This window comes from Tachypleus tridentatus, unplaced genomic scaffold (genome assembly GCF_004210375.1).
Source record: "Tachypleus tridentatus isolate NWPU-2018 unplaced genomic scaffold, ASM421037v1 Hic_cluster_1, whole genome shotgun sequence".
Classification (NCBI taxonomy): domain Eukaryota; kingdom Metazoa; phylum Arthropoda; class Merostomata; order Xiphosura; family Limulidae; genus Tachypleus; species Tachypleus tridentatus.
Genome location: NW_027467777.1, coordinates 7,137,977 through 7,158,535, shown reverse-complemented (window position 1 = coordinate 7,158,535; position 20,559 = coordinate 7,137,977).

Here is a 20,559-nt window from a genome sequence, read left to right as displayed (position 1 = left end):
ATTGCTATTTGTAAGTGACACACTTTAATGACTGTTACCAAAGCCTTAAAACTCTCTTAACAATAGTTATCGTTTATTCCTTACTATGTGATATTTAAATATTTATCTCAAAATTTTCTTCACGCACCACAATGACCCACAATACTGGAACCACATCAGGTCCTCTAAAACTTGATTCGTGGACTGTATTATTAAACATTGCATGCTAAACAAAACTCTATTTAAGGAATAATGTATTCATCAAGAAACACATTTTCAGCCTGACTTACGCGGCCATCATCTGAAAAATCACAGGAGTTACTGGTCTACAGTGTTTTTTAAAGCAAAAACTATTTAAATGGCAAAACTGTAATTTGATAACCCCCAAACCAAATTCGTTCTAGTATTTATTGCAACTATAAAACTTATACAAGCCAAGTAATATTGGCAATAAAAACTTACTGAATTCTAGTTTTACATAATATGAAGTTTCATAAAGCAACTTTGTTCTTCAGTTATACAGAACAGACTTCATTACAGAATGAAATGCACAATCTTTTGTTCCACATTACTTAATACTTCGACTGACCATGTATCACTTCTCTCAAGCCAACACCATTTGCCACTGATGGCTTCTTCCAAATGTGATCGAACTTCCACGTTTCTAACCTAACGAGTCTTTTTCTGTCCATTAGCTCTTAGGGAACGAAACTGTAGTTCTAACAAACACAAATTTTGTTGCTCAAAATGTTGGTGCTTACACTCTTATCGTTGTAATTTTACAAAAAATGAAGCATTACGCTTCTGTTATTCACGTAAAAGCGTGAATTTATAAAACAAAGAAAATCGTAATTGGAATGTAAAAATAAAAGAAAACCTGTTAAAACAGTAGTTTAAATTAAGGTAATGTAATGATAACTAGAAAATCTTATGAACTTACTTTCAGAAGACATTGGTATTTCAAAATACATACATTCAAAATTAAGCTTACATGTATGAAGTATGGCTTTTTAAAATTATAGCTTTAATAGTACATACTTCTAACATGCGATTGAAATCACTTTATCTGACAATGGACGAGAACTTTAAAAGTGTGAAATCACATTTATTTTCAGAGTTAACATTTGATTCTATGACCACCTGCCTCTTCCTAAGCCTAACTATTGATAACTTATTGCACCCTTGTAGATCTTCACTTTTCTCTTTAGAACGCCCTCCAGTGGTTTAACGGTAATTTTGCAGAATTTCCATACTAAAAAAGTCGGATTTTGATACCTATGTTGGGCATATCATAGATATCCCATTGCATAGTCTTGTGCTTAAAAATAATCAAACCTAATCTCCAGATAATTTTTTCTCACGTCTCTATTAAACCAGTTTCTAGCCCTTCAATATTTTTTATACGTTATCTAAATTTTCTGATAAACTTACTGGATTCGTTACCAAAGGTCAAACAGAGTGTAACCTCTCCAATGGTTTTATTACTTCCTACAAGGCCAGCAGACTTTGCATTAAAGTTTTGACTTTGGCAATCACACCCTTGTGCAAATTAATTGAAACAAGACAGAAAATTACGATTTTTCAATTTTTTGCGTTTTATTTCTGAGAATCCAAAAATTACTCACAAATTAATACATGATATGACGGTCTTTATTTTTCAGAAGATCATTACTCCGCTTTGTCATTGAATCCACGAGTTGACTGTAATCTTTACTAATTTTTGGATCGCGGTACCACACCTCAATTAGCTTATCTTTCGTAGTATAGTATTTTCCCCGAAGACTTTCTTTACAAATCGCTCAAAGATTTTCAATAGGATTTAAGTCCGGAGAGTTTCCAAGCCAGTCCAGCACCTTTATTCGCGTTTTAGTCATAAAATTCTTCACAAGTTTCAATGTGTGGCACGGAGCCAGATCTTGCTGAAAATGCCAGATCCATCTGGAAATCTCTTTTTCAATTCTGGAACGACTCTTCTCTGCAAAACTTCGATGTACTGTGGTTCTCGCCTCATACCTTCTACGACATGTAAGCCTCCGACGCAATAGCAGCTGAAAAAGCCCCAAAACATCCTCTTTAAGGGATGTTTTACGAACTGATTGATGTGATATTCCCGAAGTTTCTCACCTGGAGATCTGCGAACATGCAGACTTCTTTGACCCTGTACGAAGAAATGAGTTTACTCACTGAATAACACCTTCCTCCATTGTTCTTGCGTCCAGTTCTTGTATTTCAGACCCCATTCATACCGTTTTTCTTCATTGAGTTGGTAAGAAGTTGTTTAATAACTGATAAACTTACTTCTTATACCAAAGTATAAATTTCATCATATATCCCAAAATAAATCGACCGTACTGCAAAACACAGCTAATGACGCCGTTTGTGTGAAAAACTTACTATTGAAGGAAATCAGCGAGGCTAGAAAGGCCGCCATGCTAAAAATATATACAAATATATAGTTATGCAATCTGTCTATATATATATACATACAAATATATAGTTATGCCATCTGTCTCTCTATATATACATACAAATATATAGTTATGCAATCTGTCTCTATATATATACATACAAATATATAGTTATGCAATCTGTTTGTATATATGTACATACAAATATATAGTTATGCAACCTGTCTCTATATATATACATACAAATATATAGTTATGCAATTTGTCTCTATATATATACATACAAATATATAGTTATGCAATCTGTCTCTATATATATACATACAAATATATAGTTATGCAATCTGTCTGTATATATGTACATACAAATATATAGTTATGCAACCTGTCTCTATATATATACATACAAATATATAGTTATGCAATTTGTCTCTATATATATACATACAAATATATAGTTATGCAATTTGTCTCTATATATATACATACAAATATATAGTTATGCAATCTGTCTCTATATATATACATACAAATATATAGTTATGCAATCTGTCTCTATATATATACATACAAATATATATTTGTCTCTCTATATATACTGTTACCTAGGTGAATCAGTTGTTGTTAGTTAAGCACAAAGCTGTACAATGGGCGATCTGTGTTATGCTAACAACTGGTATCAAAACCCGGTTCCTAGCGTTGTATGTTCTTAAACATACCGCTGTGCTATTGTGGGGACTAGTGAATGAGATCTGATGTGTACCAGATAAGAGAGAGGGAAACTGTTTTTTAATAACTAAAACTCATTAAAAACTTCCATATTTAGGTAAACTCTCCCTAAATTACTAGTTCAGATGTAAACAACTGTTACATTTCTTGAGAAGTTGGTTGGCTGATTGTGTGGTGGTTATGGTTAACAACAGTTTGAGGTTTCGTGGTGTTCACCTCTTTGTTCACATCACTTTCATTTGTTGTTACTTTACTTTAAGTTCTAGATGTCAGGTATTTCTATTAGCGTGACTTTCTGAGTGAGACAAGAATTTAACACAAGCAGTACAATTAGCCAAACGATACACTTAGTAATAACGCGCGAAGTCAATAAAGTTTCTTTGTTTTTGAATTTTGCGCAAAGCTACACGAGGGCAACCTGCGTTAGCCGTCCCGAATTTAGCAGTGTAAAACTAGAGGGTAGGCAGCTAGTCATCACCACCCACCGCAACTCTTGGACTACTCTTTTACCAACGAATAGTGGGATTGATCGTCACGTTATAACATCATTTTGAGTGAAAGAGCGAGCATGTTTAGTACGACGAGGATTTGAACCTGTGGCCCTCATACAAGTCGAGCGCCCTAACCATCTGGCTATGACGGTCACAAGTCAATAAAGACAAATAGATGTTGTTGTGTTTTTAATCTATAATTGGATATCAACCCTTGTTATGTTTAGAAGCCAATACGGGAAACAAATACAAGTTTGTCGCTATTATCAGAAATAATTACCAACTGGTTTATAATTCAGTTTTTAGTTGGTAATATGTTACCTTAACAGGACAGTAAATGAAACTGGAATGTTTTTGATAAAATTACATTTCAAAGTCACCAATGATTTCACATTATTCATACTGTATCGTATTTTGAGAACAAAATACTATCGAGAACAAATAACAGGGGTAAGCCAGCCACTAGGATTCTTGGTTGGTGGTTGTATTGGTCTCTATGGTGAAAGTAAGTTGTGATTTTCGGTTGATTTTTATGAAGTACCTTGATTAAATAACACATAACCTTATGAAGTAGCATTTAACTCTAAAATAACAGCTTGACCGACCACTTTACAGCTGTATTACTTTTGTGGTGTTTAATATAACACATGACCTTATAAAGTAGCATTTAACTCTAAAATAACAGCTTGACCGACCACTTTACAGCTGTATTACTTTTGTGGTGTTTAATATAACACATGACCTTATGAAGTAGCATTTAACTCTAAAACAACAGCTTGACCGACCACTTTACAGTTGTATTACTTTTGTGGTGTTTAATATAACACATGACCTTATGAAGTAGTACTTAACACTAAAATAAAAGCTTGACCGACCACTTTACAGCTGTATTACTTTTGTGGTGTTTAATATAACACATGACCTTATGAAGTAGTACTTAACACTAAAATAACAGCTTTATTTTACAGATACATTACTTCACCAAGCTGTATGTGACATGGATTAACGTTTTTTGATGAATCGTTTTAATATATAGATATTTCGTAAAAGGAATTGTTGATTTTCTAGGTGAACAGCACAAAGAACCAATTATAACAGTGTGACAGACTCTCACAGTTATTTACGTTGTTTTCATCCAATTACATAGTAGTCCAGTTATACATAACAACAGTTACAAAATAAAATACAGATGTAGAAAAATGTCCGAGTCTCACGGTTTCTTGTAAAATACATGATTTTACGATATTTTAAGAATGGTCACCTCCTTTGTCATTCAATAATAAGTCGGCTGCAGTTTTCTGTTAACCAAGGCTATCAGTCTTAGTTTATCATTAGTATATGTGGACTAATTGAATATATTTTAACGGTTTGCGATTCTCATGTGTATTAGGAGGAAATTCTATTGTATGTTTGTGTGTGTGTGAGTTTTCTTCTTCGTGCAATTCGATTGATAACTACGTGATACATTGCTTATACACTGACCAGTGAAGTGACTGTGATCAGTTTTTTTTTTTCAGAACTTAACTGTGATAGCTTCTTGAGGTGTTTCGAAGTTAGTTAATTAAGATATGATAAAATATAATTTTAAAAAATACAATGTGCTCTTTAAAACAAAGTATGGACAGCTCATTACGAAAAATGCTGTATGAACAAATGTTTAAAGGAATGGAAACAAAACTGACCTGTTATTAAATAAACAATCACACACACAGTACCGGATTGGTGTATAAGCCACATAGGTTCAAATCTAGAGTCACACTAAGCCTTATTCCTGTCCTTCACACACACATATCAAAATGAAATCTAATTTTGATTAAAAAAAAAACATGGATACGGCTTCTAGATGTATAACTGAGAATGTTTTCTCTGCTTAACGTGAACAACAGATAAAGAAAGCACTTGTCTGCATAGAGTAAGGATCTGTTAAATCAGTAAACAGAGAAAGCAAAAATAGGCTTGGCTTTTGTTATGACAGCGTGAAGAAAAATATTTTGATCTAAACAGTGGAAGGACAAGAACCTAACCCTTTGACTTCAGAATACTCAAGTCCTTTACAATAAACGTGGGTCAGAAGTAATGAATTATAAACTACCAGAAGAATAACCTGTTTGTTGAATCCAAGGTTAACAACTTTACATACGGAATAAAAATGAACCTCAAATACATTAAGAAAAGTTAATAAACTTCGGTTAATCTACTTCAGTATTAAAAGTTTGGTATTTAGATTTTATTTAATGATTGAATACTAACTACGACTGGTTGGTTTTGAATTTCGCCACAACAGGGCTATATGCGCCAGTCGTCCCTAATTTAGCAGTGTAAGACTAGAGGGAAGGCAGTTAGTCATTACTTCCCACCGCCAACTCTTGGGCTACTTTTTTACCATCGAATAATGGGATTGACCGTCACATTATAACGTCCTTACGACTGAAAGGGCGACCATGTTTGGTGTAACGCGGATTCGAACCCGTGACCCTCGGATTACGAGTCGAGTGTCTTAACTACCTGGCCATTAACTACGATAAAATTTCAATTCATTCTCGAGGTGACGTTTTCCTTTTGCTGACTGTGAGTGACCGAGTGGTTTGAGTATCGGAATTTGAATTGAAGGATCCAATGTTTCTGTCCCGTTGCGCAAGATCGGGCTTCGTACTTTGGAGTCGTGAATGATTTTAAAAGCGACAGTTTTGTTTGAATGGTTGTTGTTAAGCAAAGCAGCTAAATAATATGTTATCTGTGCTACGACAACTATGTGTATCGAAACCAAATTTTTGAGTTATAAGATTTTGGGATTACTACTGGGGTGGGAGGTGCTGTTAAATCACATTATTTTATTTAAACTTGATGGGTGATGTTCACTCGCTGCCGCCTTCTTTCAGCCCTATTTTAGAAACAGTGTTCAGGTTTGTGCGACTATTCAAGACACCAATAATTCAAGTTGCTCCTACCCAGGTCGTGAAGATTTTATAAAACACAATGAGAAGGCGCTGATTTACAATCATATAAGAATATAGTTAGACGGTTAAACCTAATTGAATGTTTTATAATTAGAACGTGTATGAATGTAACGAGGACACCTTATAAACTTTTAGCAGGTGTAAAATACGTTATTAGGCAAACTTTGTTATGCCGGACTGTAGATCCGAGGTTCTGTGGTTCGAGTCACGTTACCGCCAAAGAAATTTGTGCTCTGACCTTTGAGCCCGTGGATCCGTTATAAGAATGAGATTCGAATCACAATAATCGATTAGAGTAGCTCACAGATGGGCGGTATGTGATACTGACTACCTTCCCTGAAGTCTGTCTCCGTATTAAGGATGGCCAGAGGAGATAGTGCTGGAGTGACTCAGAATATTATTTTACACAGTTGCTCTATATGAATGACTTACACAGGTTTACTTCTTATGCGCCTCAGTAAATTTTCCATCGTATTATTTAAATATTACGGTATCAGACAGCACATTTTTACAATGTTTTACACACATAGAAAAGAAATGACTTAATTAAAATTCTTCAAGTGTGTATTAATAGATGAGTAAGAACGGACCAACTTCCTAATGTACAGTAATGGACACTTGTTTTCCTAATTAACATTACTGTTTAAAGTACTTGTAAGGTCAAATAATCCAGAAAAGAAAAACTGTCGCCACTGATAAGGACTCGTGGGTTTTGCTGCAGTGAAAGCACGTTGCTTGTCACATCGATTCTGAACATCCGTCAATTCTCGTTTACGTTAGAGTGTTTCTGTTAACAAAAGTATTGTCATTACGTGCCACGTTTTAGGTTCTACAACGTGTCAATAGGAACGTCTACTTGTCCTCTACTCATAACTTTATACCTACCCACTGAAGCTAGAGGACAAAAGCACTTTATTCCTCACTGTATGTATACAATCAATTTCTTTTAAATATATGAAACATATAATTTATTCATATTTTTTTCGATATATTCATATTAAAAAATCACAACAAAAGGTTTTTGATGGTTTACTAAAATTACTCTTTCGTTTTATTAAGTTTATTCTAAAAGTAAGTCATCCTTATTGTTAATAATGCTTTGTTTGTTTTGGAATTTCGCACAAAGCAACTCGAGGGCTATCTGTGCTAGCCGTCCCTAATTTAGCAGTGTAAGACTAGAGGGAAGGCAGCTAGTCATCACCACCCACCGCCAACTCTTGGGCTATTCTTTTACCAACGAATAATGGGATTGACCGTCACATTATAACGCCCCACGGCTGGGAGGGTGAGCATCCTTGGCGCGACTCGGGCGCGAACCCGCGACCCTCAGATTACGAAGCGCACGCCTTAACGCGCTAGGCCATGCCAGGCCCTGTAATAATGCAACATTATCTTATAAGACAGTTGTATGTCATTATACACATGATTATTAAAAACTGTTTAATTAAAAAAAACCCGAAGAGTTATACAGAAACTAGAGGGAAAGTTTAAAAGTGTTTAATTTCAGCTACAAATCCCTATTTTCACTCGAACCTTTAATTTGTTTATTTTTGTCACGTATTTTCATTTTAAGCTGTTTAACTTCTTTCTGTAATTTGATGAAAATCTGTATCCCACATCTCAATATTAATTATTTTGATAATCGTTTTATATTCACATATATCCATGATGGACATAAACCTGTCTAATGGCAAGTGTACTTTTAGATTGGTCCATCATGGACATAAACCTGTCTCAAGGCAAGTGTACTATTTATATTGGTCCATGATGGACATAAACCTATCTCATGGCAAGTGTACTATTTATATTGGTCCATCATGGACATAAATCTGTCTAATGGCAGAGTACTATTTAGATTGGTTCATGGAGACTGGATGTAATTGATAGCTCATGCACCAACAGTGTGTTGTATCGTGATGCACATACCAAATGTTATATATATGATTTTAAAATATCCATAGCTACTATAGTTATATATTTAATGTAAATATAAGACAATGTGTTGTAATAAGATATATAGTTTTAATATTTCTTATCCATGTTATATTTCTTCATCTGACTCTCCGATAGTCAGAGCCAGACAGGTCACAGTTCAGATGTCCTTTTAACGTGACACAAGGTTCAAAATGTGTTAATTAATATTTATGAATTGAATTAATAAATATTTACCTCCTTTGTTTGGGTTGTGTCACTTTATACACTTTATCTGAAACTAAATATTCTTGAAATAAAATATACATATATAAAATGCATGTCTCACTTTCCTTCAGAATCGCTGTTATTTTTACCATTGTCACTTCTTCAAGCATGGTTACTCCATCTGCAGTCACGTAATGTTGGCTACAATTCGACACTTACCATCAGCCACCACCGTGACTGCCGATCCGATGTTCGAAACTGAGCTTAGTGCTATGTACGGTTTAATAAATTCTGTCGGGGGAGACAACTTAGACGTTTCTATAATAAGGCCGAAATCAATCGTGCATTGGTAAAAAATAACTGTGATCTTCAGTGTCGTAAATAGGAGGAACAATACACAAACAAATGATACACGAGTTGTAATAATCACAATGCTACATGTGTCAGTGCTGACATATAAACATTAAATTACATCCACGGCTTGAAAACAGCTATATACATGTAATAAATTATGAGGCTCCACACAAAGTACACACTACATTAAAATGTTTGTTTTGAATTTCGGGCAAAGCTACACGAGGGCTGTCTGTACTAGCCGTCCCTAATTTAGCAGTATAAGATTAGAGAAAATGCAGCTAATCATCATCACCCACCGCCAACTGTTGGGCTACTCTTTCACCAACGAATAGTGAGATTGACCTTTGCATATAACGTCCCCAGGGCTGAAAGGATGAGCAAGTTTAGTATGACGGTTATTCGAATCCGCGATCCTCAAATAGCGACTCGAGCGCCCTAACTACATGGTCATGTGGAGCTCAAATTATAATGACTGGGTGTCAACCGTTATTCTGTGTAGGTGTAATTTGATACGTAATCAGATAAAGTTAAAAAGTACCTTACGCAATTTGTAATGATGCGTTTAGTAATACTGTCCAGGTTTTGTTACAATATTCACAGCCAGTTTTGCCATAGGCTGGCGGAACAATATTAAATAACAAAGAACAAATGTAGCGATTCCTATTATAAACCACAAACGTGGTTCATGCAACTTATGATTATTACATATTTTTCAACTCAAGTTAGCAACAACATTAAAAAAGAAGAACAAAAAACTGTAAATAAACCATCAGAATAATTTCTTTCTATATAAAATTACTAAAATGTAATAGCTAGTCCAGTAATTTGTTAAATTACTTTCTGAGTACTTTTAAATTATTGTCGCGTGTGTTATGTAATAGATTATGTTTAAAACACTTTCAGTGACCCAAGCCTTGCAGTCGAGCTCAGAAAAGTCGAAACTGCACTCCACAGCTGAAGACACTGTAAATCATAGAATGCATTAGGGCTTTAAGCAAAACTTTTGCAAATAAAGAAATATGCTTTTACTAATTTTTATCATACTCAAAATCACGCTTGGCATATTGCGATTAGGTACGTTTAAAGAATGACATTCAATTCATTTAGCGTGTGTGTGAGGGAACAGTACTACTGGTCAGTAGTTTAAAATTATTTGTTGTTTTTAGTAAGCACAAACCTACACAATGGGTTGTGTTGTACCCACAACTGGTATCAAAACCCGGTTCCTAACGTTGTGAGTTTTCAAACATACCGCTGTTCTATTGTGGGAAATAGTGAATCAGATCTGAGGTGTACCAGATAAGATAGAGGGAAACTGTTTTTCATAACTAAAACTCGTTAAAACTCTCCCTAAATTACTAGTTCAGATGTAAACAACTGTTATGTTTTTTGAGAAGTTGGTTGGTTAGCCTATTTCTTAGATTGATCATTGTGTAGTGGTTATCCGCTGAACTACTGGGGACTTTTAAAATTAAAAACAGCGGCCAGTAGCTTTACTTTTTAATAACTTTGTATTCATACAAAATATAGAAAATCAGTGTAATATGAGAAATAATATATAATATAATAATATTTGTTTTCGTTTGATAAAATACATAAAACACTTTCGTTAATAGTAATTTACTTCTTTGGTGGCCCGGCATGGCCAAGCGCATTAAGGCGTGCGACTGAGGGTCGCGGGTTCGCATCCGAGTCGCGCCAAACATGCTCGCCCTTTCAGCCGTGGGGGCGTTATAATGTGCGTTCAACCCCACTATTCGTTGGTAAAAGAGTAGCCCACTAGTTGGCGGTGAGTGGTGATGACTAGCTGCCTTCCCTCTAGTCTTACACTGCTAAATTAGGGACGGCTAGCACAGATAGCCCTCGAGTAGCTTTGTGCGAAATTCCAAAAAAGATAAACAAACAAACAAACTTCTTTGGTTGCCAATCATTAGAGAAAACAAAAATAAACATTCGTTTAACCGCTTCTCATAATGTTACATTTTTCTCACAATACATTTTTTCGTTTTATTTCTTAAACAAATTTTTTGATGAACATTTCTCTTACTAAAACAAAACTATGAAAATATTATATTGGACTTAGATATAATTCTCTCTAACAATAACATATAATCACGCCCCATATAGCCGGGTATTTAATGCGCTCGACTCGTGATCCAAATCTCCATCACCTAAAATATGCTTGCCCTTTCAACCGTGAAGGCATTATAATTTAACGGTCAATCTCACTTTTCGTCGGTAAAAGAGTAGTCCAAAAGTTGGCGGTAGGTAGTGATGCGTAGTTTTACACTGCTGAATTAGAGACGGATCTCTTAGATATTCGTTGCGCAAAACTAAAAAAAGAACAAATATATATAATTTTTCTTTTAGCAAAAATTAAACTTCGGAACTAGGATAATAAATGTCTCATTTTCTTAACCTAATACTTACAATTCATTTTCCTCTTTGAAAAGTTAAAAACAGTTCAGTGTTTTCAGTAACGCAGGTGGCCTGGCATGGCCAAGTACGTAAGGCGTGTGACTCGTAATCATGCTCGCCCTCCCATCCGTGGGGGCGTATAATGTGACGGTCAATCCCACTATTCGTTGGTAAAAGAGTGCCCCAAGAGTTGGCGGTGGGTGGTGATGACTAGCTGCCTTCCCTCTAGTCTTACACTACTAAATCAGGGACGGTTAGCACAGATAGCCCTCGAGTAGCTTTGTGCGAAATTCCAAAACAAACAAGTAACGCAGGTAGATGTTGAAACACGTGATCGTAGCACATGCAGATAAATTGTAGTATTTTTAACACAATTACACAAATAGTGTTATAAAACAAAAATAGTGTAATAAAACTGGAAGGTTCCATAAGTTTAAAATAATAAAAGGATTTAAGAAGATAAAATTAACATTAAAAATCGGTAGATTTCACGAGCAAAATTAACACAATTTTCAATTATTTATAAAATAATAATAATAATATTACACTTTATTTAGTTGTCTTTAAGCACAAACTTTTACAAAAGATTATCTGTGTTGCACTCACCACAAATGATGAAGCCCAGTGCATTAAAGTATTACAAAACTGGATAATTGTAGTAATTAAAAAGTAATATTATAAAACTGTAGGATTACAGTAACTAAAATTAATGTTACAAAACTGGATAATTGTAGTAATTATAATTTTATTAATACAACATACCAACAGTTTTGATAAAATTTTGTTGCAAAAACATATACATGATTTCAATTATTCGTATCAATAAATAATCTGAACATGTGGATATAGTCTCTTTGAATCTCTTCTGAATAACATGTTTCAACAATATCCTTAGCATAATTGATGTTTTGGACTACATGGAATCAGATATTACTGTTATATCATTTAAATGTGTCATTATATCTGTGATCTGCCTTTACAGGTTAAACATACTGATAAGTTATGACGGTAAGTATTTTGTATAAAGAAAACCAAATAATTCTACTTTTGAAATTACAAACAGAAGGACCAATAAATACGTTTATCTATAGTTATTTATATATACACTAGATTACACACATAAAATTTGAATACAGTTTTGGTAATGTCAATTTTCAGCTTTGCTTTTCATCTGTAGTGTCTATATTTCTTTAAAAAAAGTTATTGTACGTTGATTGTGAATTTATGAAAACTTAATATTTCTAATACACCGTAAATATATTTCCGATAGATACCACTTCTCATAAGATGGCTTTACTGTTCAGTTTCTGCCGACACTAGTTCCACCTATCCAAGGTTTCAACAGGAACGTGACTACTTCTACTGTCGCAGCCGCTTCCCAGAAAAGAAGTACCAGAAGTGTGAGTCGATATCTTACCTAAACTCACACTGACTTGGTTGAGGAAACAGTGATGAGCACCCTTCGGAAAGTGTCCAAATGCATCTCTATTGGAGTGCAACATCCCAACCCAGAGGAAAACACATGTGGGACAACGCTCATAACCAGATACAGTCTTCGCCCACGTTGACAGTACGTTTCACTAAACTGGGTGTCAAAAGAGGATGGCATCCTTAGTTGTAGATATGATGGTTGGTCCACCTTTCCCATGGCCTAGCCAACACAGTGCATCTAGACCAGTCTGTCTCCTTTCTATACCAGACCACCTTGGAATCAACCTTTTGAAAAGATATGACAGGGTGTCTTAACCAACTAATACTATTTGGTTGGTCCAGTACTTTTCTAAAACCAGTTTTACCACAAACTAACCAGCAGGAGATTGTACAGTTATAACATTCTCTAGTGTAGTATAGTATAGGAAAAATGATATATAGAAATGAAAAGTAAATAAGCTACATGTACAGTTAATCCAAAAGCCACGTTTGAAACCGGAGAGTGGTGATAGTGGAATGATAATTTGACACCGAGTCTGATGAATGAGTGATATTTAAGGGGAAGTACTTAGAGGGGTATTTTGTGAAGGATAAGGACTGGAAATTAAGTTTGAGCTGGCCATAAATGTGTTATCAAAAGGACAGATGCAGGTGTGGACTGAGTGACGTATAAAACCTTGAGAAGGAAACATATATAAGTAACTTGGTCTAACTAAATAGAATTAATTTACTATCTAAGCAAAACGATGTGGTATTGGAGACCAAAAGTTATGACTGTTCTTTCTGAGATGGGTGGTAAATGTGTACAGAGGTTGAGTATTTCACTGATTAGATAACTATCAGAACACTTGGGTATTGAAAGAACACACTGTAGGATCTTATAGGTATTGAGTAATGGATACCAGGTTCCATTGATTCTGTTATACTCAGTAACAGATGTGAAAGTGAGTGTGACTCAAAGGTATAAGGACTTCCATTACAGCTATTACCTCCAGTAAAGAAATTACTTCACTAGTAGACAGATTAAGACTGCATCAATCTAAACGAAAAGAAAGAAAATTCAGACCGATTGAGAAATGTGTTGAAAAATATCCCAGGTGAAAAGTGTATGAACAGTAACACGAAATTTAAGATTCGTGTTTAAATGAAGTGAATTTTGAAACTACAATTACTTAATAACTGTACAAAATAAACAGTAATAAACAGCATGAAAAACGTTAAAGTAAAAACAAGAAGGAAAAATTTTAACACATCATAAAACTATTGTGTCAAATGTAGAGATGAAGATTGAAACCCCCATTTTATTATCTCCAACTGGTTAGTTCAGAAGACATCTGGTTTTGGAAAAAGTTAACATTTTCTTACATGAAAATGTGTTTCCATTAGACGCTTACCATTTCACACAGATATTATATCTTCTGTGAACATCTGCCTTGAGTATCTGCGTGACACTAGTTTTTAGGCAACTTCAATCTGAACTCACGTAATTCTTATTAATGGATAATGATGTTATTGTTTAATAGCTCCCTCTATACTGCTCCACTCATGAAATTTCATTATTAAAGAAAAAATAAGTCGTAATTACCCAAATGAACACATACGCATCAGAAAACTTGTGAGTGAAGCGGCTATTTGATAGGCAGATCATGATACAAATGATCTGTTTTCAAATTAATCGCTTCAAATACATGAGAATCATTCCAAAGGGAACAGCATCTCTATGAAGTACTTCTGACATGAAATGAAGACGTAAAGTGCAAGGAGGCAAACAAAGAAGGTTCAGGAAAAGACAGGGTAATTGTGTACTGGGTAGTTGAACTGAATAAATGGGTCAGCTTTCCAAAAATTCAAAATTTATACCACAGTTTCTGAATCTAGATAGTGCATGTAAAAATAACTATAATTCTTAATCAGTGAATCAGTAAGACTACGAGGACCAGACATATAGTTCTGGAAATGTAGTTGGTGTAAAAAGAAATCAGTATGTATGCAGATGTAAGTAACTGATGAAAAGAAATAATACATCAGGATTAGATTTATACAAACGGGATTGTGAAAGAGGGAAAAAAAAAGACCTGGAATGGAATATACATGAGAAATTAAGCCCACATAATGAGAGGATGGTCGAATACTGTCCTCAGTGGGAAGTTCACATAGCCTTAGAAGTAGATGAACGTAAACAAACAAGCTGACCTTCTGCTGAATTTCCGTCAAACAGATTGACATCGAAGGGATGAAAGAGTGTCAAATAGATGTGAATGAAGTTGCAGGCTACATAATGGTGTTCACTAATATATGAAAAAGTGGGTGTCACGTCATCAATACGTAACTTTCATCTCCTCGCCACTGTTGAAATTTCACTTATTGGTAAACATTCTTCTCTCACAAAGGATAGAGAAATAGTGATATGGATTTCTACGTTAATAAATAGAAAAAAAATGTAATTCGAGAAACAAAGCAAATCTCTGTTATTAAAAACTAGTAAATCTACAAAACAAATTTTAAATACCACAGAGAGAACGAGAAAATAGGAAGTTAGTTTTTCTAAGATTGTTGGAAGACACATGCTGAACTATGAGAAATCTCATGAGCCAAGATGGCAATTGTCTAAAGAGAAAAATCTCTAAGGCAAACGAAGAGAGAAGACATCTTAACTGTGTTAAAAGGTTTATCTTGTTTCAGAAGGAGCTGTAGCAGCCAATGAATATACCAGTCGGCCGAGAAACTCCATTCATACCATCTCCTGCAGGCTGGTTCTTTGGAGATCTGGTATGGAAAGGAGGTGGACCAGTTTAGATGTATTGTGTTGGCTAGGATGCCCCCCCACCCAATCATTGGAAAGAGGGTGGACCACTTTAGATGTAATGTTTTAGCTCGGATGTTTCCCACCCTATCATAGGAAAAGAGGTGAACCCGTTTAGATGTATCGCGTTGAGAAGAATGCTCCACACCCAATCATGGGAAAGAAGGTGAACTAATTTATATATATTGTGTTTACTAAGATGCTCCCCACTCTATCATTGGAAAGAAGGTGGACTAATTTCTATGTATTGTGTTTACTAAGATACTCCCCTCTCTACATAGGAAAGAAGGTGGACTAATTTATATGTATTGTGTTTACTAAGATAAGATACTCCCCACTCTACATGGGAAAGAAGGTGGACTAATCTATATGTATTGTGTTTACTAAGATGCTCCCCACTCTACCATGGGAAAGAAGGTGGACTAATTTATATGTATTGTGTTTACTAAGATGCTCCCCACTCTACCATGGGAAAGAAGGTGGACTAATTTATATGAATTGTAATATATATGCAAAAACGGCTCGTTTGGGTTGAGAAAATATTTTACATAGAAGAGCGAACAACGTTTCGACCTTCTTCTGTCATCGTCAGGTTCATGAAGAAAGAGGTAACTGACCGAAAGCTGACCACATCTTTGAAAGGGGTTGTGTAACTGGGTGTCGGAATGTAGTGGGCGGTGTTAGATGTTTGAATATATAATATAATTTTATTTTATTACATTTAATATAGGTATAAAGGCGTTCCTCTATATTGGTTTATTTTGGGTTTACGTTGTTGTATAAGTAAGGCTTCTTTAATTTTGCGTTTGTTTATGTTTGTTTCTTTATTTAGTATTTGTGTGTTTTCTATGGTTATGTTGTGTTTATTTGACTTGGAGTGTTCGAAAACGAGTGAAGGTGACTTTTATGTTCTTTTAATCTGGTTTCCATTTTCTAATTGCTTCTCCAATATAGAAGTCGTGGCAGTTATCACATTGTATTTTATAAATAACGTTTTTGTGGTGTTTGTCAGTGTAGTTTTTTTACATAGTATAGACAGGAAGAAAGCAATCAAATATCATTTCTTAACCTCAAAATTACAAGAACCGACACACAATTCAAAACAGAAATCCACCGAAAAATCACCCATACTGGACTATACATTCCTTGGGACTCAGCACATGAAACAAAATAAAACTCAACATACTAAAACCAAATAAACACAGCCAAACACCGATGCTCACCAGATAAAATTAACGATGAATCAGACAAAATAAAACAATACTTCATCAACATCAATAAGTTTCCTCCACAAACCGTAGAAAATATTATACGCAAACACCTAGACAGAAAGCAAAATCAACCAACTAAAGTAAACACATCTCACGAATCAAAAAATCACGAAACCATATACCGCTGTATACCATATATTCCTGACATCAGCAAACAAATAACCAACATTTGGTAACAAAAAACTAGTAACAAAATACGACATTCCAGTTAATACCAAATTTATTCAAAACCAGGCACAAAACTGAGGTCTATACTATGTAAAAAACTGCACTGACAAACACCACACCACTTTCATATATTTCAGCTCTACAAGTGGGTTTCTCGACAACACTGATTATATGTATTGTGTTTACTGAGATGTTGGACCCACTCTACCATGAGAAAGAAGGTGGATGCTCCCCACTCTACCATGAGAAAGAAGGTGGACTAATTTATATGTATGTGTGCTTACTATATTGTGTTTACTAAGATACTCCCCACTCTACCATGGGAAAGAAGGTGGACTAATTTATATGTATTGTGTTTACTATGATGCTCCCCACTCTACCATGGGAAAGAAGGTGGACTAATTTATATGTATTGTGTTTACTAAGATGTTCCCCACTCTACCATGGGACTAATTTAAATTGTGTTTCCTAAGAAAGATGGACAAATTTATATGTGCTGTATCTGCTAAGATGTCCCTCCCCAACATGGGAAAAGAAGGTGGATCAGCCCGGATATCTACAGTTGGGAAAAATGTCATTTTACACCCAGCGTCGTGACCCGTACTTTCAAGATAGGAAAAATAGTGTACCTAGTTATTTACACGTTATCCCACAAGTGCGTTCCTCCAAGAAGAGAAGTCACACTCCGAGGGCATCTTGTGGACACTTTCCGAGGACTGCTCATCTAGGTTCCTCCACCAAGTCAATATGAGCTTCTCAATGTGATTCCTGTTATTTTTAGGTAAGATATCGTGTCAAAGTTGATGTTTTCTTACACTGAAAATATATTTCCCATTGATACTTTACTCTCCTCACACTTCTGGTACTTCTTTTCTGTCAACTTTGAAGACTGTGTTCTACAGTAAATAGGAAGCCAGCTTCCAGCTTTGATAGTAGAGTATGTTTCAGTGAAGCGTTGTGCTTGTTTATTTACATGCTACAACGCAGATGAACCATTGTTGAAACGTGCGGTAGATGAGAATTTCAAGGCTAGTGGAACCAAAAATATTTTCGCATATTGAAGGCTGCACTGAACAATAATAGCTGTTATGTGAGAACAAAAAGATATTCTATCGAAAATAGTATGAAACTAGATATTTTAGACTATGTACAATAATCTGGTATAATCTTCTATGAGTATATAGTTTTAAATATTTTTCAAAACGATGCCTAACAAAACATTTTGCGAATCTTATTACATTGTCCTTCCAAAATAAAGTTTGTGTCTGTCAATCAAACATTTCTAATACTCTGAATTCAACCAATTAATGTGGCAGACAAACAGAAATATCTTTTCTCCTTCGTTTCTTCTTATAGTTTCCATTAACACTTGAACCAGTAATTTCAAGTTATCTCAGATAATTATGCTGCAGTATATTTGGTAGAATTCTGTAAATCAAAACAAACCATTAACTATGAATACAACTATGTAAACAAAACTCAACATTTTACATGTCAAATAATAATGTAATAATATCTGAAATCAATATTTAAATATAATCACGACTATTAACTTTATATCGAGTACAAAAAGTCTGAATAAAAATATTAGTCAATAATTTGTTGAAAAATATATTGTGAAATAAACATTTTTCCAAGTATAACATTAAATAAAATTAAATTATATTATGTGTGTGTTATTTCTGTAGTGAAGCCATATCTGGCTATCTGTTAACTGAGAATAATTTAAACCATGATTTTAACGTTGTAACTCTGTACAATAAGTGCTGTACCATATGGAGAATAAATTATATTAAAATATATGAAGCATAGTATTTGTTATATAATGGTAACGAAATGCTAGAATTAAATGTGTTCAAATTATCTGTATGTAACTGGAACCTAAAGTTGGTAAACATCTCAGAGAGAATACGAAACAGAATTTTTCAAACAATCCGTTTAAAAGTTCTCTTTATCTCTTTGCGTGTAGTGTTTCAACAGATGACTTTAATGTCCTTAAACATAAAATTAATTGTTCATTAGACAAAATTCTATATTAATTTGAATGATTGGTATATTTTGGTGTTATTAATCAAACTTTCTGAACCTATATTCCTTATACCAACAACTACAAGAAGTAATGATTGAGTATTTCAGTCATGTTAAGAACCACTCAACAATAACATACCGTTACGTCACATGTTGATGTGTGAATCAGTGTTATTAATTCATAACACGTTGGTGTAGCTTTTCATTCTCAACATAAACAGGAGACAGATGAACGGACACCACGGTTCACAGTATGTTGTATAAAACGTAGTAGATAACGTTCTCTGTCCAATCTGGATTGGATTTCCTTTTTTCTTTGTGACTTAACACTCAATGGATGTCACAAAATTATAAATTACAAAGTATTTCTGAGTAAAACTGTTCATACAGACTTAGAATTATTTCTTGCTTACAGTTTAATATTTAATATAAACGTGTGCACTCTACATCTGAAAGTTACTCACAAGTCGTGGTCGTTGTTCAGGTCAAATTCTGTAATATCATAAAAAGATAAGATAAAAAGATTGCAGAAAGTAAACCACTAAGAAAATTGTACGAAAAACAAGACATGAGTAATTAGTATGTGAAGAAATGATAATTAGTTAACAACTACAATCATAGGATTTGGAGTCAAAAATCAATAGGTAGGTTGTCTACTGGAGAAGCTCGTTCACATTTAAACAAACATGAAAGTCTGGATTGGTTTTAATTCTTGACATACACTGAATGAATGATTCATAATTATAAAGTCTAAAGTATTTATGAATAAAACTGTTAGTATACATTTATAATTATGTTTTACTTAAAGTTTAAAATATGATATGTGGGTGTGCACTCAACATGTGAAAGGTGCTTACAAGTTGGTGTTGGATAAAAAAAACAGTTAAGTTAAAAATAGGATAAAAAATACAGATCAATATGGTGATAAGTAACCACTTTTATAACTCACAAATTATGTTTTAGTTCCAGATTAAGTTTAACCCCATATCATACAGAAGGGAATTCTTCTGACTAAAGACATCCAAATTTATCTTTGTTCAGGGCTTGTCCATATTTTCACCCAAGAAAACTGCATGGCCTGACGTACTGAGAAAGCCGAACGCCATCTAGTAGTAAGAACTAATAAAATACGGGATTGTTCATGAAAACACACAGAAATGTTCGGTGACACATGGTTTTCGTTTATACGCTAACATAGTGAAGAAACAGGACACGAACGATAAAATATAAATATTCTTTGTAGGGATGATACTGATCTGGAATTCATACTTAAAGAAACCATCTACATCAAACAACTTTAACCAACACCAAATATCATGTAGTCTTCATTAAAATCGTTCCATTTAATATATGTACAGCATTTTGTTATTTTTAGAAATT